The 25636-nt window shown below is 42.4% G+C and overlaps 1 protein-coding gene across 14 annotated transcripts in view; it reads left to right on the top strand.

The window, feature by feature from the left end:
- Positions 1–25636, top strand: part of LOC111946946 (uncharacterized) — a 508119-nt gene that overhangs the window by 204240 nt on the left and 278243 nt on the right. For 10 of the 14 annotated variants that reach the window (XR_013653695.1, XR_013653696.1, XR_013653694.1 and 7 more), the window contains exon 5: positions 3885–4322. The gene's annotated coding sequence lies outside the window, so the exon portion shown is untranslated. Of the gene's footprint in view, positions 1–3884; positions 4323–10466; positions 14873–21477; positions 22399–25636 lie in introns of those variants that run through there. The other 4 variants (XM_078942020.1, XM_078942019.1, XR_002872815.2 and 1 more) reach the window with 3 other exon arrangements.

The following is a 25636-nucleotide window of genomic DNA, read 5'->3' as shown; positions in this document are numbered from 1 at the left end:
GACAGCATTACACAGAAAAAAAAAAAATCTCAGAGATGTGTCTTCATGCACGTCAGGTCGTGGTTTCAAGAAAAAAAGCCTTCCATGTCTAAGGTCAAACTATAGGTTTTTGATTTTTTTTTGGTTGTCCTTTTCTAAATGAATAGAATTAAAAAAATGTGTTTTTTCAAGTCAAAAGTACCATTTACAAAAAAAAAAGAGTTTTTTTGTGTGATTTTGTGGCTAAGAGTTGAACTTTACACAAGGAACAGCTAAATAAAACGTGTAAATACATATTAACTTAACAGAATATTGATTTTGAGTCACATATTGCTTTGACTAACATCTTAACGTTTCTGCAACTTTTTTATGTTCTTTTAAAATGTAAAACTCCAGCAAAAAGTTAAAACTAATAGTTCTAGGTGTCGAAGATTACCAAAAAAGAAACATAACTTATTTATGCTTAATTATTTTTACCTTTACACATAAGAGAAATGAAATCAAAAACTGTAAAAAGGAGGTGATGTAAAGAAGAAAAAAAATGGGCAGAAATGCAAAAAGTCACGAGACATTTAAAAAAGTAAAATTCATAAAGGAGTGGATGAGACAGAGAACAGAACAAATATAGAAGAGCAGGTAGGAAGAGACAGAAATGATATTTTGTCTGATCAAGAGAAGAATGAGGAAATAGTGAAATGTAAAAAGGAAACAAAGGCTTCACATTAGTTTGTTTAAAAGTGTAAAGAGTGTAAATGTGGGGGGAAATAATAAAGAACACATCAGTCTCACTTTTTTTTAAATAAAGTTAATTTTTTTAAGTTTTACTGCACAGATTAGAAAGCTGTTTTTGTATTTTATATAATATTTTATTTGTCATTTTCAATATTTCAAATATTTTCACTGTTTTCAGCATCGATCTTTGACTAAAGTGAATTCTGGGTCTGGACCTTTGACCTTCAGCCAGCCGGACGTATAGAACCAGAACCGTCTACCACCGGCGTCCCGGCGTCCTGCATCTGTGCAGGCATGGCGCTCTCAGTCTGGTGACGGCTGAACACGGCGAAACCTTCAACCTGAATGTGTTTCACGTGTGAGCGAGCCTCATGCTGGCAGTGTCGCTCTGGTTGTGAACACAGAAATCCCGATTCATCAACAGCTGTTTTCTTCATGCAACAAAAAGAAAGTTTGATTTTTTTTTTCTTTATTTGAATTGAAATTTTGGCCTCAACTTTGATCATTTAAAAAAAAAAAATAAAAATAAAAAACGACTTTTCAGGTTTTCTATGTGGCTAACACATTTTCCACATCTGCAAAGTTTGTTTGTGTGACTTTATTGGCTCCCCCCGGTGACTCAGGTATAGGAAGGGAAGTCATTACAGCTTAGCGGTCCGGCCCGCCCGTCTCCGGCTACCGAGCGCCGAGAAAAAGTAGCGAATGTCGACGGCTATCTCTCACATTTCATCAGGAGACTCCATTTGTGTAGTAAACATCTTAAAAGGTTCCCTTGGCTCCCCCTCTCTTTTTCATTCTTCTGATATTTATATATATATTTTAAAGCTCGTCTTTGTGTGTGTGTGTGTGTGTGTGTGTGTGTGTGTGTGTTTTTTTTAAAACTGCTTGACTCCTAAAATACAGATATCACAGCTGGGCCCCGCCAGTTTTTGAAAAATGAGCATATTACTTCCTGCATCTCCCTTTTTTCTTATTTTTGTCACAATAAATATTTCCATTTATATGCAAATTATTATCTACTGACCAAGAATGGATAAAAAGTCGTCTTGTTTTCATTGTGGCGTGCAGAGCGTGCGAGCGTGGGAGCCGGCAGAGAGCAGCTCCTCATTTAAAGAGTAAATAATCTCCCATTGCATTCTATTATTTATACCCCTAGCTTGAAAGGGACTGTATTAACTTATAAGTTATAAGTAGTTAGAAGTTACTTACTTTAAACTGGGAGGGGGAGGTGGGGGGGAGCACTGCTTAGCTGACTTCCCCCCAAATTGCTGACATAATTACATGAATGTAATTTTTTATGACTCGCAGAAAATCTTGGCATTTTCACTGAAGCAGATAATTAGACTTGGAATAAAGCAGGGGCGGAATAATTAATACATCAAAACTAGATGAACTTTTTCTAATTATTTTTATTTAATCTCCATTCTAATTATTGTTCTAGTCGGCTGAGCGAGATTGCCTTTCTCATTCAGGGTGTGAAATGCACCCGTAGCGCTCAATCCTCACCCAGTGAAATATCAACTAAGCGTGGAGACGGGAAATCACAGACCCCCCCCCCCCCCCCCCCCACACACACACACACACCTCCTGACTCTCTGATTGAACTGTAATTTAAATTCCCTCCAACAAACAATTTACGTACACCTGCCAGGCTCTTTATTTATTTATTTCTTCTTCCTCCACAAATGTACAGCAATCAATATTTCCTCCGCTTTAAATGAGTTTGTTAATTAGCCTAATGTGGTTTGGATGGAGGTTTGTGTGTGTGTTTGTTTTTTTCTCCTTCCTCTATCTCTGCATTCAGGAGGAACGCGCACCCCCAAAAAATAACCGCAGGAAATCGAGTGTCTGTGGAAAGAGTTGCTGACCACAGTAAAAAAAAAAAAAATTTTTTCCCACTTATCTCTGGTGTCACTCTACCAAGAAAGCGGCCTCTGAGAGGGAATCGTGCATCTGATAAGAGCGCAGCTCAGTGCTGATGTAAACATAATTAACACTGACACACACACTGCATGTGGGTGAGATGCACAAACTCGAAATCCAGATTACCTGAGGACAAATTGTCTTTAACCACAAAGAAAAAAAAGTTGCAAGTAGGCAACAAGCGACAAACGGCAGCTTCTTTGGATTTTTGCAAAAAAAAACAAAAAAAAAAAAACTTCCCACAAATTCACCTCAATGGATCCTCCTTAAAAATAAAAAAAACACTCGTCACAAGCATGAAATTAAAATAATTCTTTCTCTCCACATTTCTTATTACAGTAGATTAAAATTGCCGCTTGATTAATACACAAAACAAGATCAGATTTAATTAACATCAGATTTAATTGAGGCTCCGCCGCTCAGATAGACGATCGCAAGTAATTAAACAAATCTCCTTCAGAAAGAGGAAAACACAGTGGTGTGCATCGCACGCAGGCAAATCTCCTCATTTAAGACAAATATATTAAAGTTATTATTATTATTCCTTTATATAGATTACAATTTTAACAGAGAAATAATTTGGGAATAATTTAATTAAAAAGATAATGTCTGAATTCCTCGTCTGTTTTGACCCTGTTTGAATAGATTCCATGGCTGGGGTGCATTTAATTTGCTCAATTCTTCCAGCATCTATTTGTGAACATCCAGACAAACCTTAATCTAGATTAAGAGCCATCAGAAAAGAGAGCTCATATCCTGTTTAATGAAATCGTATTTGCTCGCACGCCGACTTGAAAGCCTCTTGAAACTGCTCTATTTACGCGGCGAGGAGCCTGGAATTCGCCGGCGTTTCGGGGATCCGCGGCGGCGGCGGATGGGAGGTTGTCAGTCTGGTTTTTGTTCAGTCACTTCAGCGCCGCCAGAGCCCGGCTCCTTATTTCTTGTTTGTGAGACTTGATATTCTGCTTGCGTTTAGTTGTGGTATCATGATCAAACCAGATAGCACTCTCTTATCGCTGTGTTGTATTATTTCTATGGGCCAATATTTTCGGTTTTATCAATCCAATCTGGAGGATGTGCAAGGTGTGTGTGTGCGTGTGTGCGTGTGTGTGTGTTGGTGTGCTTGTGCCCCCTGCTCGGCTCACGGGGCCTCATGCAGCTCAGCTGCAGAGCTGCAACAAGTATGCAGTGCCACCGTGTGTCCAGAGGAGAAACTTCAGCTTCGTCTGATGGAGGCGTTTCTCCTGCAGGAGGAGCAGACGCCGCTGGATGTGAGGAGGAGGAAGGAGGAGATCTTCAGATCTGACGGTGTCTGCCAGGTGAACAGAATCCACGGGAGTCCAGAGTGCGGTTCTTCCTATGGGTGTGTATGTGTGTGTGTGTCGGGACTGACTGCCTCCTGGCGCCACGGGGATGAAGGCTTCACGCTCGGGCTGAGATCACCTGTGCGGGCGCCCTGTGTGGCGTGTTTATGAATCAGCCTTTTTTTGTTAAGATTTTCCCCTTCGCTTGTGTCTTTTATTTTTCCCATACAACCACAGGAGGAGGAGGAGGAGGAGGGGGTTGGAGGGAGCCGGCCGCACCTCGCCGTGAACCCCTCACCTGGACGTGACCTGAGGGGTGTTTATAGTCCCGGTTCATCTCCATGACGACAAAGCCTCGCAAGCGCGGCTGTGGAATGAAAACAGGTTGGCGGCTCAGACAGAGAGGAGTCAAGGACGTAGCTGACGCACACACACACACACACACACCTGTGCACACGCACACACTGAAATGGTTACCGGCACAGTCACCTCAGTCGACCTGTTCACATCTGAATCTGTTGGGGAGCGACCAGACGCGGTTCTTTGCACGTAAGGTTAAACAAAACTGTGAAGAAAAAGTCGGTGACAGGTCAAAGGTCATTTCCTTTACCTGAGTTACAGAAGCTTTAGGTCCTGGGGCTGCAGGAAGTGTCTTTGTTTTAGCTCCGCCCACATCAGTGACGGCGTAAGCCTCTGTAGATGTGACGACTCCATAGCAACCATTGGGTTTGTTGCATCTCTAGGCCTGATGAACGAACGTTCCAACGTTTGTGTCGACGCGAGGAATTAAGTTTTCCTTAGCAACCGATGTTAACGCTAAGAAATTTAAGACAGGAGAAGAAATGTTTTCAGGAAGGCTTTAGATTAAACGGACCGAAGGACATGAAGCAAGCATGAGATGACTCAATAAATACACAAGAATGAGCGTAGATCTGTTCACAATAGATATTTATGTAGAATAATAAAGTAACATTCGTTACAACATTAACCTTAATGTTGTTCCTGCCAACGCTAAAAAGGGTTTTAATGCAGAATTGTTCTTTTAAAGAGACAAAAAGAAACATTTGAGTTTATTTAATTTTAGAAAAGGACAGATTTTCTTTATACTTCTGTCCAGAAAATAAATATAAAAGAAAAAGTCTGTGCACCACATTTAACATTAGTTAGAAAAATACAAAACCCAAATTCAAACAGTGTTTTACCTTCTGTCATGAAACTACACGGGTATTTTATGTTATGTTATGTTTTTCCTTTCAAATTGGACTTTTTTAGTTTCATAATATTAAGCATATTTACCCTTTTTTTTAGGAAAAGGGAACAAAATTAATAATAATTACAAAAATTTGCTTTTTAAATCTAAACAAACAAAAACTGCATTTTTATTTATTTTTTATCAAAACCAATTATTATTATTTTTGTTTAATCTCATAAATAAATAGACATGAAGCATCCAGATTTCAGGCATTTTATCGTAAAGTGGTTGTAATTCGTGTTATTCAGGATTTTCCCACGGTGGGAAACTGTTGGGAAGTTTCTCCTGAACCAGGATCCAACTCCGAATGTCACGCTGCAGCGCCGCGCCACCTTCAGCGCGTCCCTTTGGTGGAGCGGGCGGCCGCTGTTCTGCTTCCGGAGTGTCGGACGACGGCAGACGGGTGGGATTAGCCCCAAGTTCTGTCTGAATTTAAAAAGTTTAAATGGAGTCCGGAGGAGGAGCCGGGAACTGCAGCTTCCTCCTCCGTCCTCATCCTCGCCCCAAACCACTGGTTCAATTACCCATCATGCCCTTGACCTTGGAGGTCAGCGAGCGTTGGAGGATGAAGCCTTAGATGACCAGAGAGAGGAGGGTGGAGAGATGGATTGTGGGAGTGTGTGAGGGAGGGGTGGGGGGTTAGAGCCCTGCTCTCTTATCTCTGCAGCTTGCTGGAGTTTTAAATTATTCATTCCCTGCTGCTCCCGCCGACTTACACATCTCCATCACACGGCTGCCCGCATCCGCCCGGGGAGCAGGCGGTCGCCACGGCAACCTTATCACAGATCGCAGATTTCGGCTCCAGAAATGAAATAAAAGAGGAAATTGGCTGTATTAGCATAAGAGGAGTCAGCCCGGAGTTGAATACACACATCACCCCCCCCCCCTCTCTCCCTCCACCCCCACCACCATCCAAAGCTCACAGAACCCCCCCCCCCCCCCCCCCCCCCCGCTTCCTCTTATCAGCTCTGTCTGATCGCTGCTCTCCTTTTCTATATTTTTTCTAATTCACCCCCCCCCCCACACACACACACACACACTTTTAACACAACCCCCCCTCCCTCCCCCACACGTATGGCTCTTTGTTGCTCAAAGAAAGAATGGAGCGTAGACGGAAAATAAGATATGACCGACGTGACCTCTGACCTTTTCTGAGCTGTGTTTGTGTGTGTGTGTGGGGGGGGGGGGGGTAAACAATAAGCAATAACCTGGAGGTGTGACTGACAGCGGACTTTATTTCCTGTCCAGCATCACCTGCATCCATCTTCTCATTATTGCTGCTTTTCTCTCCGTTTGTTTGTTTGTTCGTTCCCCCCCCCCCCCCCCCCCCCCCGCGGGGATTTTTCAACTCTGTCTGTGTATCATCATCCATCAAGCACAATCTACTATTAGGAGCCCCCCCCCCCCAAATAAAAAGAAAAAACTCTTCAGGAGACACCTTCAATGTCTTTCTCTCCATCGCAACCGCTAAGCAAAAACAGCAAATCCCTTTCTAACTTCCTTTCCTGTCGCCCCCCCCCCTCACCCCCTCTAATTGAAGTTAAACAGCTGAGAAATAGCAACCATGTCCCCCCCAGATGGTTATAAATGTCAACATACTCTTCCACTTAGATTGACACTTCCCTGGGGAAGCCTGTGCCAGCGAGGGTGTTTGTTATGGTAATCATCTTCCTCCATCTTCCTCCCTCTCACATCTTTTGTGCAAATCAAACCAGCGGGGGGGTCGGGGGTAGACGAGGAGGGGGGGGGGGGTGGCAATAATGCCCACCAAGCTCACTGGTTGCGTTTTCTATTATCATCATTATCTATATAGTAACTTAGTTACATGTAATTTGTAACTAAATTAGGAGAAATCACTGACAACTCTTCCTCCTTAGAAACATGTGACAGCATTGAATATTCCCTATACGTCTATAGACGAGGTTTGAATGTAGATACAAAACGAAACTTTAAATTAAAAAAAATAAATAACAGTTTAAAATAGTCATCTTAATAAAAGCCCCCCCCCACACATGGAAAACAGTCGACATCAATCACAAACATGAGGAAATGTAAAAACTACTTAAAAGCTGAAAGAAAAAGATATTTTCATTTTAACATGGACTTTGCCGTTATCACCAGAAAACGAGAGGATTGAGATCAGACTGTAGCATCCACACTGACACGTCTTAACATCGTTCAACTCTCACCAACAAGACGCTCCCCAAAGTTGGTTTTAGTGGATTTTTGACTAAAACTGCTCTCCTCAAATGCCTTCATGTCGTCTCCTGCAACTTTATTCCCCTAAAACCGCCGACAGCAGGTCGGATAACAGATCACAGGCCCAACAAACGTCTCTGCGTGGTGCGTTCACTGAGCTCTGGACATTAGCCGAACCCAAACGGCCACCCAGCCCAACTGAGTCCGCTACAGTACTTTTCTCATTTTTCCACAATCCGTAGCAAAACAAAGCAGTTGGTCAGAGAAAAACGTCGAACGCCAGAGTTTCAGTTTAATCGGGGTGGAACTCAGGTGGAGATGGTGCGGAGATTGTCGGTCATAAACTACGTTCACATCAGTCATCGTCCCTGGAGGAGAAGGTTGAGGCGGCTGCAGTTCAGTGATCCTGAGTCGGGCTTTACAACCTCCTCAGTAGATGAGGTAGTTTCCACAGGAACGAGGCTTGGCCCTGGGGGGTTTTGGTCTGACCACCAGCAGACCTGCACCTGAAGACGTGAGGTAGATGATGGAACCAAAGTCACAAGAACAACTTGAAGCGAAAAGTCTGAGATTATTGGTTAAATAATCCTTTAATTTGACCAACACATAACCACAAGTTTACCTTTTAACATGACCTGCACCTGAAATGACCTGTTGAAAGTGACAAATAAAAGTATGACGGTTTCATTATAATAAAGATCAAATAAAGAGAATCAAACTGTGATAAAGATGCAACATCGGATTTCAATCAAGTCTGAAACCACATGATCAGAAATCAGGCCTGATCATGTGGTTTCAGACTTGATCAGATTCTGACAATCTACAATATTAATGCTTTAATAGTCCAGTTTACCAATTTAATATATTATTGAGTTTTTATTTTTGCAGGTTACTCTGTCCCCCCCCCCCCCCCAAAAAAAAAGGTTTTGCTTAAAGGCCTTTGATGTGTAGATGTCAGTTTTTGTAAACCTAAAGGGGGTTTCAACATCACAAAAGAGTTGTTTCAATTGTGTGTTTTTGTTGTGTGACTGCTGTGCTGCTTAGAAGGAGAACCACACTTTCCTAAACGTGTGGAGGAGCCTTCAGACTTGTGTTTGTGAGGGGCGGCTGAGTGTTTTTGTCCTTCCGAGAGGACGTTTCCACCGAACTGCAGTGGATCCACAAACACATCCAGGCAGAAAACAGACGTGGACTTTTGTTTGTTTGTGCCTCTTTATAAAGGACAGTTTTGTGAAGCAAACTTACCTTGAAGATGGATTGACGGCAGTTTTTAACCTGGCCTGCTGAAAAAATGACATTTTACTAAAAACTGTTTGAATCAGAAAATAAACCTAAAAAAAATCCATAGTGATGTGAAACAAAAGTGAGTGTAGCTAACCTAAACATCAATTTAAAAAAAAAATAGTAGAAATATTTATTTTGATGATGAAATAACTTTCCTTCACAAACTCTGCCCTCAATTTTATTTTGTTTACTCAATTTATGTTTCTGTAATGTTTCCTCTCAACTGAAATAAGGCAAATCACAGAAAGAAAAAAAGATTAAAACAATTATTGAACCCCAAGAATGTGTTATTTTTTCTAGTTTTAAACTAAATTTAAGCTACATTCCCACCAAGATTGAAAAACACATTTTCCATCTATATATATTGAAATAAAAAAAGAGCCGCATTAATTTTGATCTCAACAAAATCTGACTGAAAGTGGTAGTCAGATGAATGTGCTGTTGCATAAAAAATATTTAATGTATAACCATATATACCGTTATTTTGAAAAACAAAAAACGAATTAACTTCCAACAAGAAACAACCCAAAAATTCTACAAACCAATGAAGACCTAAAAGAAAGTTGTTTTTTGTTATTATTCCTTGATATTTTTTAAGATGTATATTTTTTTACAAAAAGTCAAAGAATGCAGAAAAACAACATCAAACTAGTCAAGTAATGTCATTTAAAATTACTATTCGCATTTCAGATAATGAAAATAATATTAGAAATGATTTAAAAAGATAATCTTTTTATTTCAAGATAAAATAAAATATGTATTCCTTCCCCTAATTTTGAGCCTTTTTTCTTTCCATACCTGCCGGTGCAGCATTGGGAGGTTCTGGCAGAGCTCCTTCACACTGGGACCGTCCATCTCCACTCACAGCCAGCATGAACAGAGACAGCCTGGCCACATTGCCTGAAGGGATTACTTTCTGTTTTAAAGTCAAAAAGCGAGTTAAAAGATGCTATTGAAAACAGTTGTATCTCTTCATGTGAGTCCAGCATTTGAACATCTCAAATTACAAATAGGGAGCTCTTCTTTACCACCCAAGTATCCTTCTTTTGTCTGATCACAAGTGCCTTAATACTGAACGACTCCTGAGTGCTGCTGGGGCTTTATCTCCTGAAAGAATTCTTCCTGATCTCCTCCTATCTTTCCCCTCACTGCAGCATCGCTCTGCCCCCCCCCCAAGCCCTTAATTGGTTTTAGCTGGTGAATACTTTAGAAAGACACCCAACGTGGAGATGGTCCTTGGTGGTCTTTCAGCACTCCTGCATGTGATGGTGCCTGCTATGGTTGGAGCCTCGTTGCAGCCTACATGGGATTTCACATAGGCTATAGAGACGCTCGGCGCCCGTGGCTCTGTCCCTCCCACACGCAGTCTGCTAGGAAGAGCGCCACCTTTCACAATCGGATGAGTCGAAGCGCCTGTAGTAACCACGGAGAGTTTGTGTGTGGAGTGTAAAGTGCGGAAATGCGATGCCAAGACCACACATCCGGCGCGGCTCACTCTGTGCCACAGTAATGCTAAGTGACAGGGTGAGACGGGAGACAATGGATCGGTGATGCCCCCTCCTCCCAGACATGGTCCAACCCCTCCATCCCACACTTGTCCCTGCTCCCTGGCCCTAAGCAGATAACCACGGCGGGGCAGTGAGCGGGATGAGGAACGAATCCTCGAGGTGCTTCCCCTGACGGCGTGGAGTGAGTGGGTTCGGCGGGGCTGATACCCCCGTTGGTTTGTGGGTAGAGTCGTCACGCTGAGCTTCAGCCCTCGGGCGAGGGGATGGGGGGGGGGGGTGCCTAAAAGCACGATGTCTTTTCTTGTCCGGTGGGACAGCATTGGTCATAGTGAATTTGTGAGCTGCGCATAGTCCCACATTGTGTTTAAGAGTGTGGGACGGCTGCCATTTGTAGTTGTGTTTGGACATGCATCATTGTGGGGTGGGCTGCAGATACGGACATGCAGACAAAGTGGATTGAGACGAGCCGACAACAGCTCCAGCCTGGCCCGTGTTTGATTCGATGCTTTTTGCTTCGGGCTAAAGCCACTACTATTACTCCTCTCACCAGCAGGTCAGCGGTGAAGTTTCTCTGCAGAAGCAAAAGCCTTTCGCCGCACGTCTACCTGCCGCGGCAACTTGTGCCAATTAGGATTTAATTAAACTTTTGAGACTTTAAATCCCTCCTATTTCCTGCGTTATCTAAGAAAAGCAGAAGAGACGAGACATTTTCCTGCGAACAAAGAGCATTTGTTCATTGTCCTGAAAAAGTTCTGACTCCATAATGAACAAAGGAGGCCCTCACACCGTGCGCTGTGGATGTGGATGAAGCCACCTGCGTCTTCGTCGCGCTCAGAGCTCACATGTTGAAGCAAAACAAACAAGCAAGGCTTATGAATCATGGCGCTATCGGTGGACCGGTCTCAGCCACCTCTGTGTTCTTTTATTGAATGTTATTGTAGTCTCTCAGTAGATATTTCCTGGTCAGAAATCAAGATCAAAGCTGAGAGGCGAGAGGAAAAGAAAAGCCGTGGAGGAGGAGGCGAAGGAAACAATGACTGATGGACATTGGAGGAGAGGGGAAGAAGAGGGGATGAGAGTTGGAGTGGGTGGCTACTGGCACCGCTTTAAAGTCCTGGCAGGAGTGAGCGGTGATATTGGACTTAATGCGAAAAGTGGGGGTATGAGGAGAGATGCGAAGTGGATTTAGGATCATCCTACGATGAAGGATAGACCGTCTCTCTATCCTCTGCTGCAGTTGGTCAGATGGATTTTTTCCTTGTATTTCTCTTTTTTATGGAGCAGGAGAGTAAAACAAATTTTAAACAACAACAATACACAAAGTAAACTGACTTCTAAAAGAAACGCTTTTAATGTTGCAAATGACCAGAGACCCAGACTTAATTTCAACATCTAATGATAGATAATGATCTGTGGTCGGACGGACTCACTTTACTTTTTCAAATAAAGACAACGTGAAGTTTGTTCTAAGCCGTAGTCCCAACTGCCCTTACAGGTGGCTACAGGCTGACTGCAGTGGAAAAAAGGGGCAAACCCGGTGAAGGAGGAAGTAGGTGAGGCGCAGAAGTGTCATACGTCCATCTGGAGGAAACTCATTTCAGCTACTTGTATTCGGGATCTCGTTCTTTTGGTCATGACCAGACCTCGTGACCATAGGTGAGTACAGGAACGAAGATCGACCGGTAAGTTGAAAGATTTGCTCTCCAACTCTGCTCGCTCTTCACCTCAAGGATGGCATACCAGCTGAGGCCGCACCACTCCATGTGTTGATCTCATGTTCCTCACTTCCCCAAGATGCTTAAACCCCTGGGTGCCCCTGGGCCAGGAGCACTCCACCCACCCAGAGAGGACAAACTACCTTTCTCAGACCTCAGACTTGGCGGTGCTGACCCTAATCCCAGCTTTGGCCAGCATGTCATACAGATTTTTCATTTTTCTAACTCCCCGACCTGCAAAAGGAGCTTGTTAGTACTGTTAACGTGATAAGTGTGCACTCCTCTTGTGCAGCCTGACGGTTAGAAATAAGGAAATTAGACTGTCACAGCGTAGTTTGTGTAGACATCTTACGAATGTGGTTAGTAAGGATCCAGTACTTACACCTTACTAATGTAGGGTGTGGCGTAAGGACGGCAACAACAGCATCATCGCACTTCCTAAGTTTGTGTCTTACAAACACGTCATGATTCGCTGCTGTGGCCGTACGGACCTCAAGGGAGGCGTAAGACACACCTGCTCTCCCCTTTATGACCCCACCGCTCCTCACTACGACCCTTCACTGGCTTGGACAACCCAAAAACCCACAGAACCCGTACGGGTCAACCCCCTTTCTACATGGGCCTGAGGTTTAAAAGGAATTGTGTTACAATAAATCTCTTTCATGTTGAAGTTGTGGTGTCTCCATGTGTTTGAAAGCCTTGTGTATCTGCACGTGGGTGTGATGTGTTGGACTTCCCTGTGGCCTCTGTCTTGGTGGCTTTAATTGCTGTGGGGATCTCGGGTTGGCAGAGACAGAGTGGACTCCAGAGATTGTGGTTCCACCTCTGCTTTCCAAACTGGCTTTTCTCCCCATGGGTCTTCTTGTCAGGCGCTCCTGAATTTCCTCATTCGCCACCCTCCCGGCCCACACCTCGCCAGGGTAATGGCATCAAAAACAAGCACTTCCCCGTGCAGATCATCTCGTTTCCATGAGGAAGTGGCGCTGCTCTTTCTACACCGATCCTATGTCTTTTTATCCTTCCATTTTTACTTCTACAGAACCTCTTTTACCCACTTTTTCTCCTTTCTTTATTAATGGTCTTGCAATTTTTATTACTTAGCTTGCCTTTGTGCTCTCAGGAGAGCAGATTATTTAGCATTTAAAATTCCCTCCTCTGTCTTACTGTCACCAGAACATCTACTAGTCCAAGATAGATGGTAGACGATGCACAGTGGTATCCACTGCAGTTTGAACTCTGTGAATGTAAGTTACTAGTTTAGACTAGTAGCGAGGGAGTGAGCGAACAAATATGTGGACGACAGAAACTTAAATTTCTGTTCCATAAAGGTTTCAATGCCTGTCCTAAAACACAAAGTGCTTTAAAGTAGTACCAGTTGTAGAACCTTTAGGAGTTCAACAGCAGCAATCTTTACAGAATTTAAACTTCCTAAAACCCTTTTCCTCAACTTTTGAGAATCTCACGTGACACACAGGAAAGACTAAAACCGTCACTGCTCTGGTTATTATGATTAGCCTTGTCTTATTGATTGGAAAAATCCTCTCCTGATTAAAAAGCGATTATGCACATGATCTACTAAGACCCCCCTCCACTGTCCTCCTCCTTCTCTACCCAGAAGCCAACATGCCACATCCGTGAGTCTAAATCTCTGATCTGATGCCTCGGTTCAGCTTCGACGCTGGAGCACGACCACCTCAGGGAGGTCTACATGGATAAGCGTTTAAAAACACTAATCTGCGAATCACTATCCCTCCCAGATAACCGTCTACTTGGGCAGTGATCAGCATGGAGATTATGGATGTGATCACTGCTGCTGATTCTGTGTCTGTGTTTGAAATAGACTTGAAGAGCTTAGCTCCAAATCTGAAATCATCCAGCTGAGATTTCAGCCTCATAGAAACAAACAAAGTTTGGTAAAAGTGAGACTTTAGTTTGTTTTTCTTTCCAACTGAATATCCAGACACAGTGAAAATCACTATAATAAAAAGTAGAGAGAGGGAATAACTCAGAAGTGATTTGTTTTTACTTCCATTTGTGGGAGATTTAAAGAATGCAACCACCCAAAAAAACCCACCGATAATGCCTTAATCAACCAAGTGAGGGTTAAAGTGTTTGGGCTCTGCATGTGTTTGGGTTGTCCGGGTGCATGGAGGGTCATAGAGCATGGGGTGTGCTAACAGTCAGGCTGCAGCAAGGAGTGCACACTTATCATGTGAACAACACTAACGGGCTTCTAGCAAAGTCTGCAGGATTTGGCGGTATGAACATTTTTAAAAAATCCACACGACAGGCCTGCGTCTAACCTACTTGACCCTTACGTGTCGCCCACAGCGTACCCGTAGGAAAAAGGGACACGAACATTTTCACTCTACGTGTTCGCTGAGCGGCCGACGACTTTGATATTTCCCACTGACCACCTGCAAGTCCAGTACAGGTTTGACCATTTTTCACCTGAAGACAGCCTGTATCCACCTGTAAGGGCAGTTATGATTGAGGCCTAAGGAGGAATTTTAGGTGTCAACGTGAAATTAATTCTAGAAGATCATACAAACACGCTGGTGAATCTGGAAGAGATAAAAAAAAAAAAAAAACAATCCTGACATCACTGCTTTAACCTACAAAAGCTTACTTTTGCTGTTTTTGCCAACAGACTGGCGTCCACATTAGCCCTGAAGAACCCACTGGGACAAATTTAGCTGCTGTTTTAATTTATTTAATTTTATAAATAAAACCTAAAGCTTAATGAGCAGGAAGTAAAAACCTGAAAACTCTGAAGATGGTTTTAAACTCTTAATTCAGATTTATGGGATTCCAAGTAAAATCAGATCAAAAGGGAAAAATATCAACTAGAGGGGCGTGGCTATTGATTGACAGCTGCCCTCCTGAGCTGTAACTGAAGGTGAAGCAGGGACGTCCGATCTCCTAAAGATGGCCTGACGTTCTAATGACGACAGAGAAGCTCTAACTTTGGTTTGGGTGAGTAAATAGCGTAGTTGTTGAACAGATTGTTGACCACCTTCTTTCTTAAAATTATTTTTTTAAATTTTAACTTCAAAATTTTTTATTTCTAGTTTTCTTTACTTCACACTCCAACAGTTAATTGTTTTACCGAATCTTTTATCGTAAGCTATCAAATGAGCATGCTAGCGAATTAGCTAGCATGCTATCAGATTAGCATGCTAATTTATTTTGAATATTCAATTTAAATGAGCAAAGATTAAAGAGCCTGAACGGCCGTAGATGTTGACCTAGACAATTTTAAAATTGTATAAATCGAATTTTGTGATTAATGAACTAAAAGCTCTAAAGGAGGTTGTTTTGATTCATGCTACACTCATTTAGTTGCCTGTGATGATAAACCTCACTAACAATTAATGTAAATCAGTTCTGGGGGAAAAATCCTTTAATACTATTTACAGAAATGTTAAGAGGTAAATAACGTTTAAGAGTATAATTATGCTCATTTGATGAAAGTTTTCTATTTCCATTATTATATATATATATAATGTTATATATATATTGTACTTGAGGATTGTATTATGTTACTTAAAAACATTAAAGATTTGTTTTAATACTATAAAATATTGACATCTAAAAAACATTTCCAAGCAGCAGAATTCAATAAATATCTCTTTCTGAACTGTGTGTGTGGTGTATGTGTATGTGTATATATATATATATATATATATATATATATATATATATATATATATATATATATATAATATTCGGCCTGCACAATATACCGCAAATTTATCGTTATCGCAATATCCAGCTCTGCAATAGGCATATCGCAAAAGACGGCGAATATCACAATAAATCGTAAACACAAAATGTGTTAAAACAATCTTATGGCAGCTTGACGCTTTTAACGAATCAAATAAATCCCCTAATGCTTTGACCAATCAGATGGACGCCTTCCCATTGTTGACCAATCAGATGGAGGCCTATTATGTTAGATGTTTGTCACCTATGTCGATGAGGGTCATTTGGAGTGTAATTTTAAACTGCTTCTAATGAAACGGGAATGATGTTTTTGGCATTTTTCTATTTTTTTATATACTACAAATTATAGCGTTATCGCAATATTAATCTCTAATATTGCATATCGCAAGTGTTCCTCATATCGTGCAGCCCTATATATATATATATTAGACTTTTTTTTTTTTATTTAACGCTTTTTTTATTTAACACTTGTGAAAAAAAATGTTTGAGTCTCCAACCTTTTCAGGTGACTGACCTGCTTTAATGTTTGACCATATTTTTACAAACTAGCCTGCATGAGGCTAAAACGGGGTGTCTGATTTTGTTTTTTTAGCCGATGTTTCTATTAACTTTTGAGGACAAATTTATCTTCATTCTTTGTAAAATATCTGCTGCTGCTTTAAACTTAATTCCTATACTAGACTCCATGTAGGAACCATTATAATGTGATATTGATTTTCCTCTTGAGTGGAAGCTAAAAAATCCATCTCGTTCAGCTTTTAGGGTGGATAAATGCCAAAAATAACACAAGCAAAACAACTGTGGCTAAAAGTGGTATTTTTTAAATATTACAATAAATATAAAATAAACTTTATTAGCAGCATCGTTGTAACATTTGACATCCTGTGAATATTCTGCATTATTATTATTATGATGTGTGGGAACAACTGTCCCGGAAAATCTGTATTGGGAGTCAATACTCCTGATTTTGTCCGTTAAATGCAGCTTTTATTTTGAAGTTGACAGCTGTTCTTCTGTTTCCTCTCTGAACTTTTCTGCCAAAAGAAACTTTCCGAGATGTTTGTTTTTTCTTAACTTTGCTAGCTTGGGGGTTTCAATTTAGCAGTGGGAACAGAAAGTAGTGAATGGATGTTCAACATGTGACTGAGCGACCTGACGTGTCGAGATTGAGAGAATCCTCTAGTTTTCCAAAATACAATAATAAATAGTAATAATGGTTTGGATTTATCTAAGCTTTTCCAGACGGTTCAACTTGCTTATGATGTGTCCATCATTCATTCATACTTGGTGATGGTCACTACTGATGTAGCCTCAGCTGCCCTGGGGAAGACTGACAGAGGCGTGGCTGCCAGTTCACGCCTACTGCCCCTCTGACCATCACCGGGTCATCCGTACGCATTCACACACCAGAAGAGCAACACTGGAGGCAGAGAGGGGGAAGTGTCTTGCCCAAGGACACAACGACAGTTGACCGGGGAAGGAGGCTTGAACCGCCGACCCTTCGATCGTTGACCCACCTGCTCACACTTCCTTCAGAATTGGAACAGAAATAAAAGGGGAAAAAATGTAGGTCATATTTTTCCCCTCTGCGGCTCACAGACTGGCTCACAGACCGGCCTTAGGGTTGAGCCACAAGAAAGTCAGAAGATCCAAAAGAAACAACAGAGAAGGGGTTGATGCTAAGTCTGTTAGCATTGTGGATTAGCAGGATTGATGGTTGATGGGGGGTTCCTGTGGATAATCTGTAGTTTTCCAGGGAAAATGGTCTTTTCTTTGGGTGTTTTAGGAGACTAGAGCTCATGGGAAAATGTAGCCCTTTATGGAAGCTTTTCCTGGATTTACCTAATCTGGGTCAAAGGTCATTCCTCAGAAAGTTTTGAATGCATTCCGGTTTATCGCCTTTATTCACCAAACTGATGAAAAGTACAAGCCGTTTTTCCAAAAAGACACATGAACTCTGAATGTTGCTTTAAAGAGTTCATGCAAAATTACAGCAATTTGATGTGATTTGCTATAATATATGCCATGATTCATGACATAAAGGTCTGTGTCAAGTGGGGAAATCGGGTTTCGTCGTACTTTTGCTCCACTCCATGCTTGATTCTGCCGTTTTCCAGCCCGTCTGTGTCTTTGTAGGTCATGTGGCGCCGCGGCTCTGATGTGTTGTGAGGATAGCGAGCCCTTGTTTTGCTCGGGCCTCTGTTAGGTGCGTTCACGTCTTTGTACCTGAGCGTGGCGTAACTGCAGCGCAGACAAAACAGCAAATCCAGAAGCTGATCCACATCAAAGCCGCCGCTTCCCTCCTTTTCTCTCCTCGGTCGCTGCTTTCACGCTCAGCTTCTCCACCGTCCTCTCCCTAACCTTGGCTTGTTTTTTATCTCGCCATAATCGACGCTCATGGCCTTTCGCCGGCCTTCTCCTCCTCCCTTCGTCTCGGTGTGTGGGCCGCTCCTCCAGAGGAGGTCCACAGGTAAGAGACGGAGAAGGAGGCGAGAGTGGAAGCTGGTAAATGGGATTAAAATCCTCCTCATCCTCTTCATCATCATCATCATCATCATCTTAAACCAGCCTTGAATGTTTGCCGCTCGTAATAACGTGCACCTTCTGTCTAATTTGGCCATTATTCAGGCCTGTCAGACCACAATTATTTAGAGCTTATCTCTCTCGCACACAAGATGAGGTGTTTGTCACGCTCATCGCACACACACACACACACACACACAAAGACGACGCTTTAGAAATTCCATTGATGACTGCCTGTGATAGGACCCCCCCTCCCCTCATCATTACTGCATTGATTACCTTGGGTGGCTTATCATCTACACAAATTCGGTCTCAATCTGGCATTGTTTATGATGCAGATTGCATTGTTGTTTGTTTATTCTATCGGCCCGATTTGTGTTCAGTAATGTCATCTATCCCCCCCGCGGACCTGCAGCCAGGAAAAGAAAGGAAACACAATCTCTGCGCTCAGATTGGCTGAGAGTGGGATGCGTGATATTGGCTTCCTATGATCTTTTGTGAGCCGTAATTCGATGCCGCGTGGAGTGTTGGGCGGAACAAATATAGCGTTTGTTAAATTATATCATAAATTAGTGATCAGGAAGGGAAGAAGGTGTGTGTGCGCGTTCCCTAGCAGGGATTGGGTTACGTTCACCGTAACAAGTCCACAAAAGTTTTTTTTGGAGAACAAACCAGGCGTGTAATGTGTAATAAAAGTTGGAATAATGATGTTTTTAGGCCAAAAGAGGAAAAACTCAATGGACGCGGCTGTCATTAAGGCATCTTTTACAGTTGCGAAACAATTCTTATCAGTGGGGAAATGCTACATTTTCCAAGGATGAGGAAATGAGGCAGCGAACAAAACTAAGCATCAGATAGCGAGCCTCCTTAATTCTCTCATCCCCTGTTAAATAATATCATTATCATTGCTTAATGACGATGGCGCTGCAGCGCTTATGGAATAAGCCGATTAGGACAGAGACAAACAGCGTGGGGCCAGGAAGTACCGCGAGGCCATTTACCACTTCATACAGGACAAATGAGTGTGTCCCCTCCATCTTTCTTTCCCTCATTCCCTTTTTTCAATCCCCCTCCATCCACTCTCCACTTCCATCCATTTCATTTTTTTTCCCCTCTACACCAGGCCCTCATGAAGTATTTGATTTCCTCTCCTCCAACCCCCCCCACCCCTTCCCAGCCTTCTCCCCCGCCCCTTCTTCTTTGTGCCGAGGTAATCGTAGATGCAAAGGGAAGGGGGCCGCGGGGTTCTTATCAGCCCATAACATCTGTTGGCGTGTCAGGTGAGGAGATGGAGCGCTCGCGGCCTGCCGGCGGCCCGGACGGCTCCTTTAATGCAGAGAGGGGAGTGTGCAAACAAACAGCGGCTGATAGGGTCTATGCTTGTCACAATCGCTCAGGACCCTGATCTATCTTCCTCTCCTTCCCCACTCTCCCTCTCTGTCTCCATCTTCCTCTGCGCGACTTAGCCTCGTCTTCTTCACTTCACTTTCACCGCACAGTACCTTCCTGTTGCTCCTTAGAATCTCACCGTGTGCCGACGGTATTTTCAAGGTTTGTGTACCCAGCTGATTGGGCTGTAATGACGGCGTTTCTGCAAAACAGATGGAAAGGGAAGTAGACGTCTGACTGAGAGATGTAACAGATAAAGACGTAGACTCCAGCGCCGCTATCGGGAGCCGTGCATGCTCAAAGAAAATGTTTCGACCTTATCAACAAGCTCATTTCCACAATCATCAAGAGCATCGACAGTGCCAGCCCCATCACTGGGAGCTCCACTGTTATCATCCCCGTATCCATCATCATCACTGTCATTATTAACAGTATTGGCATTGTGACGAGGAAAAGCATCAGGATCATTATGGTCATTATGAAGGTCATGCATTTTCTTTGCAGTTTTTCCTCAGTCGGCAGTTTTCCAGGCCAATTATGTCCAAACCGCACACTCGCCGGGATAAAAGAGGTTCTGACACTAAGATAGGACCTGTTTAGTTTTCGTAGGATTCACAAATATGAACGTCCTGGACAACATCCTTAACACATGCACAGAGAAAGGAAACGGTCCAGTGAGAACCAAACAGAATTCAAGAGTGAAACCCAGAATCCACCACTGCTGGTGTCCATTGACGTCACCCATTAAAACGGTTTACCTCCAGCTCCAATGAAATGAAACCAATTCAGTGGCCATGTTATTTCAAAATGAACGTCGGCGTCTTGGAGCCAGACGTCATCGGTAGCACGGATTGATCCGGAATTTTTCAAACGTTTTCAGTGTTGGACTTGGGGCCATCAGGCTCCACCTGCTTTTGTTGAGACATCTGATTGGTCAGTTAATAACTTCAATAACTTGAATTGAATGTGTTAACAGAAGGTATCAGATCCAGAACGGTTCTTCTGACCAATAGAATGAGCAACAGCTGTTCATTTGTCTATAGAAGTCTTTGGGATTTTGGCTTCTTGGAGCCACTTCCTGTTTGGAATGCCAGGGGGAGGGGTCACTCAGTCCAGTTCTCATATACAGTCAATACACACTTTGATAACACAACAACTGGACTCCAGTATTTCTTCAGTTTATACCAAAGTAGCTTGTAAGTCAGTTATGTTTAAATAGTTACCACAGTTTCCTTCAGACACGATTCAGACAAAATAAAAATAAAGCATCATCCAACTAATAATCTTCTATAATCGTCTGTCTACTGAAAACCCACTTAGACAAGTTAACGCAACAGATTCCATTATAAAAAACTTTGAGTAGAACCGATGGTGCTGCGCACTTAGACAACAAGAGAAAAACCTCACTAAAGAACCGATCTGCAAACATTAGTTTGCCTCAGAGGTCAAACAGAAAACTGACAAACAAAAAATAATAAAAATAAAAAATTCATTCCAAAATGCACCTGCGTTGAGGAGTGTCTAATATGAACATGTAGCGAAAGCTCTTCGCTGAGTCTGCTTTTCGCTGAAATGACCAGCATCACAACAACCAAAGCTGATCAAATGGATCACTTTTGTTCCCTTTTCTCTGGGGTTCACATCAGTTATCAGTTAGATGTCACTCAGCGTCATGATCAATATTTTAGTTCCAGTTTGTTAAAGTTGTCTCAAATTTCCCAAAGAAACCCAAAGAAACTAGGAGCTACACAAAGATTGTTGTGGTTAATGTTCTTTTTTGGAAATATTTCCTAAAGTATTTTCTAATGAAATTGTTAATAAAATAAATCATTTTGTTTAATGTTACATTGAAAAAAAAACAAGATTAGCTAACAGTGTTTTCTGCAGGTTTTTTCCCATTGCTTCTCACATGCAGCTTTTCTTTCCACTTGGATTTTTTTCAGAGCAAAAACAGAGGAAATGTTCTCATCGAGCCACTGTCCATTTCCAGACCGCTGGTTCAAATCCCACAGCGGCAGGAACTCTGCTCTCCGTCCGCATGCATGCAGCGCCTCTGCTGAACTGCACTGATTCTTCTGAAGCCCCACAACTATAATGTCATTGTCAGAAGGCTTGTGGCAGCAAGATCAATAGTTAGTAATTCTTTGGCTGGGGGTCTAAGACTCTCTCTGTCTGTCCCCCCCTCCCCGAGCTAGAATGTCCTCTAATGGAGTGGGCCAGATCTAATCAGTGCAGTAATTGAAGTTTACTTTGAAGCTTTCAATCTGGGAGAATATTTAAAGACAAAGCCACCATGAAACACTATCTACTGTCCCAGGCCTGATGTGATCTGGATCTAGTGGCCTCTTTAAATAATTGATGAGAGTCTGAAACATACTTTTATCGCTCTGCTCGTCACGTTTGTGTATGAGATTGAACTCAATCTAAAATCCAAGGGCCTAACGCCACAAAGACGCCCAGACGAGCGGGGAGGAAGTGCTTTGAAGTGTCGGCTGTGTTCACACCAAACCTGCTAAATGAAGTTTCAAACGAAGGTAACGGCGACAGAGAACCAACAGTTCCCACCGTCCCTGCCTTCCTTTATCCAGTTTGAAAAGCTGCTTGATTTCTCTGCATAAATGTCATGTGTGACTATCATTAAACCATCATTGATGTCGCCCAAAAGATGAATACGGAAAATGGTTTTAAGTGTTTAGACTTCTACGCTGCAGAAACGGAATCTTGATCAGGAAAAAAAACCTAGTTTCATGGAAAAATGTACTATTTTCTGTCTTTCAAGAAAAATAATCCTATCAAAAAGGTTTTGAGCAATATAATACTTGTTCAAAAAAATGTGTTAATGGTGACTAAAATTTATATCCCCCCCCCCCCCCCCCCCCCCACACACACACACGGACACTCAAAGATGACACGTGAACAAAAATAAAAATAGAAACTGAATGGAAACTTATTTCTGACTCGTTCTGCTGCAGAAAAACTCCTGAATGGATCAAAAACGAAGGTTCTGCAAACCTGCAGGTTTTCATCTAAAACGGCATCAAAACTCTAAAGAACAAGGAGATGAGTCAGCATGGAGGCATTGCTAACGTTTAGTTTCCTTCAGAATCCACCAAACAAAGGATTGTAAATGAGAACTGTAAATATTTGAAAGAAGAAGACAGAACTTTAATTGAACCGCTTTGGTACCATAAGTCCAAAAACAACAGATACTAACAGGCAATAAATATCAGTAAAAACATTCATGAAGTTTTAATATTCTCCTCCCTCAGACCTGTTTCCTTGAATTCATCATTTTATTCTGTTAAAGGAAAAAGATTTGTATGTAATAAATGGTTTCATGGTCATTAGTTTGCATACGGCTGTAATGAAGATCCAGATTCTTGGGATTTTTTTAATCTACTCCTGAAAAATAGTAGGAATATTTGTCGTTAAAGCATTAAAAGCAACAGTGATGTTTGTGTTTTGTTTACTGCTGGAGTTGATCGACAAGTTGACAGAGAAACTGTGTGAAAATAGCTGCACTTCCATCAACTAGAAGTTGGAAACGCGACAATTTAAAAAAAAAAAAACCTCACATTTCTTTAAAAATAGTTTGATCCTGCAGGAGGTGGTTTTTGAGACGAATTGAATGGACATTTCACATAATACTTTTAAATTAAATGAGTCACATGACCACCAACTGGATGACAACGCGCTTCTTGATACGAGATGACGGCCGTGGTCGCTGCACAGCGGCGCCACCAGACGTCACACGGCTCATCAGAAGTTGGGCGTGTCATGTGGAATTGTTGGACCCACAGCTCCTCTGGAAAACCACCATTTCCCAAAATGACTTCTTCTGTAGCCCCTCCCACGTGTACGGAGCTCACCGCTCCACGGCCTGAAGAAGACGCCGACGTCTCCTTTGATGGATGATGATGAGCACTAGAGCCGTGGCAGAAATGTGAAAGTATCTGCTGTCAATCAAAGTGTTGGTAACATCCATCGCCGTGTTTTTGAATGACTCATCGCATGAGTTGGTTTGCGTTTATTCACATTATTTGGATATCATAAAAATAGTGTCATTGTGAACATTTGTTTTTTCAACATTCCTAGAATTTGGATAAAGTTTTGCGCGGATTTGTGATGGAAACAGCTCATGTTTAAAGTGATAAAACCATTTCTTTCCTTTTAAGTCTTTGTTTTTATCTTTAGCATTAATTCTGATCTCCTGTTCTAAATGGATATAAATAATGATAACATATTAATTCTCATACATCCAGTAAAAAGACAAAGTAGCCACTGAAACGTAATATATTGAATAAACAGAATCGTGGTTTGATTTGTGAATCGTTGATCTTCATTTGCGAATGACGTAAGGATACACAGACGTCGGTGGTTGTGGCTAACGGGTTTGCTGGGTTCTGACCGGCAGATGGAGGTCGTCCTCCTCCTCTTCCTCCCCGGCGTGGTGCCAGCGGCTGCATCGTGGCATCTGTCCTGGCAGCCGCTCTCTGATTGATGGGCCTGAGCGCAGAGGGGCAGTGGGAGATGAAGAGGGGGCTGATAGCAGCAGCTAGATACTCCCTGATTCACTGCGTGTCAGATGCTGATAACAGCAAGACTCCAAGAGGAAGGAGGAGGGTCTGTGGAGGAAGCCCGGAGAGGAAGAGGAGCCCTAAATAAATACGAGGAGATGTTGGAGCACGGCCACAAATCTTTTATTTCAACTCCTCATCTGTCTTCTCATCCCAATTCCAATTTTATTTTTTTAGTGTTGCTGATATCTGGAGGAGATGAAATAAACCCGCCTTGTTCTCTGAGGTTTATGGTCCTGTCATCCTAATGTATGTCTGCTGATAGTGAGGGTGGAGAAATGAAGCACACCTCCTTCCTCCTCCTGCTTCTCCTTCAACGTAGCAACAGGATCGCCCTTTTCCCATATAGGATGGCTCATCCCGATTTTATGCCCACCTCTGCTTTTCCCACTGTTGGAGCTTTGAGGAGGAAGTGGGCTCAGCCCAGGGTCACCGGGTCACATGTTCGTACCGTCACCTGATGGTCACGAGTCATTTAGCGTTCCGGGACGAGGCGTTCTCGTCCATCACGCCTGAAAGTCTGCTCAGGAATTTGGCAACGTTCCACGGATAACAGCCAGAGCTGTCATCTGCATTCGCGCAGAATTCTCTCTGAAAGGCGGCGGTGACCAGAGCGCGTGGTTTTCACCTCACGACAGCTGTCAGCAGGACGTGTCATTACTTCACCCGAGGACCCGAGTCTCCACACAGCATTTTTGAGTCAGCAGGTCATTCAGCTTCACCGTTACACAACCTGCAAGAACAAAGGCAGAAAAAAAACACGCCTGTTTAGGTTCATTCACACATTTTACAATGGATGGTGAGATTTCCTGTTTACATCACTGCAGTCCATCAGCTGTGCTGTTCATGCTGGATGGCGGATACTTACATTATTACCTCCTCAGGAGCCCCATGGGGCTTTAGAAACCCACTCCCCCAAATACTGATGGCGGCTCTGCTGCCGAATCTGGCACCAACCTGGAACCACCAGAGACGAGGTGGGGTTGAGTTGACGTTTTAGTGTAGTTTATTGTTTTTTGCACGTTTAAAACACAGCAATAAAACCATTTGAGGACAATTAAATGCAGGGAGAGGCATGCAACCTAAAAGGCTCTTTCTAAGGCCTCCACCTGATGTCACTTCAGAATATAGAATAGACATAGGAGATGAAATAAAACCAAGGATAAGTCACAAAGTAACAAAAACAGTAACAACAAAATCCAATTAGTTCATGTCTGAACAATAAAGTGATGTGTGTGTAAAAAGCATAAAAATACCAGAGAAGCTGTTAAAATGATGTGAATGTTTGTCTGAAGATAGTTTCATTTAAGGTGAAATTAAAGTATATGAATGTAGGGCTACATCTATAGATGTGTGTACATATATGCACCAGGCGCAGTTTCATTGTATTTGATGCATTATGCTTTGTACATGCACAGAATCAATTTAGTCAGAAAAAAAAATGCTTTTAATGAACAGAGTTTTCTCATTTGGACAAATTAAAAATAATTCTGAAAAATATCTGTTCCATTTGTTTTCATGCTAC

The sequence above is a fragment of the Oryzias latipes genome, chromosome 23, assembly GCF_053564925.1.
Source record: "Oryzias latipes strain Hd-rR chromosome 23, Olatipes_Hd-rR_3.1".
In the NCBI taxonomy this organism is placed as follows: domain Eukaryota; kingdom Metazoa; phylum Chordata; class Actinopteri; order Beloniformes; family Adrianichthyidae; genus Oryzias; species Oryzias latipes.
Note: the sequence above shows the minus strand (reverse complement) of the source record. Positions and strands in the feature narration are given on the sequence as shown.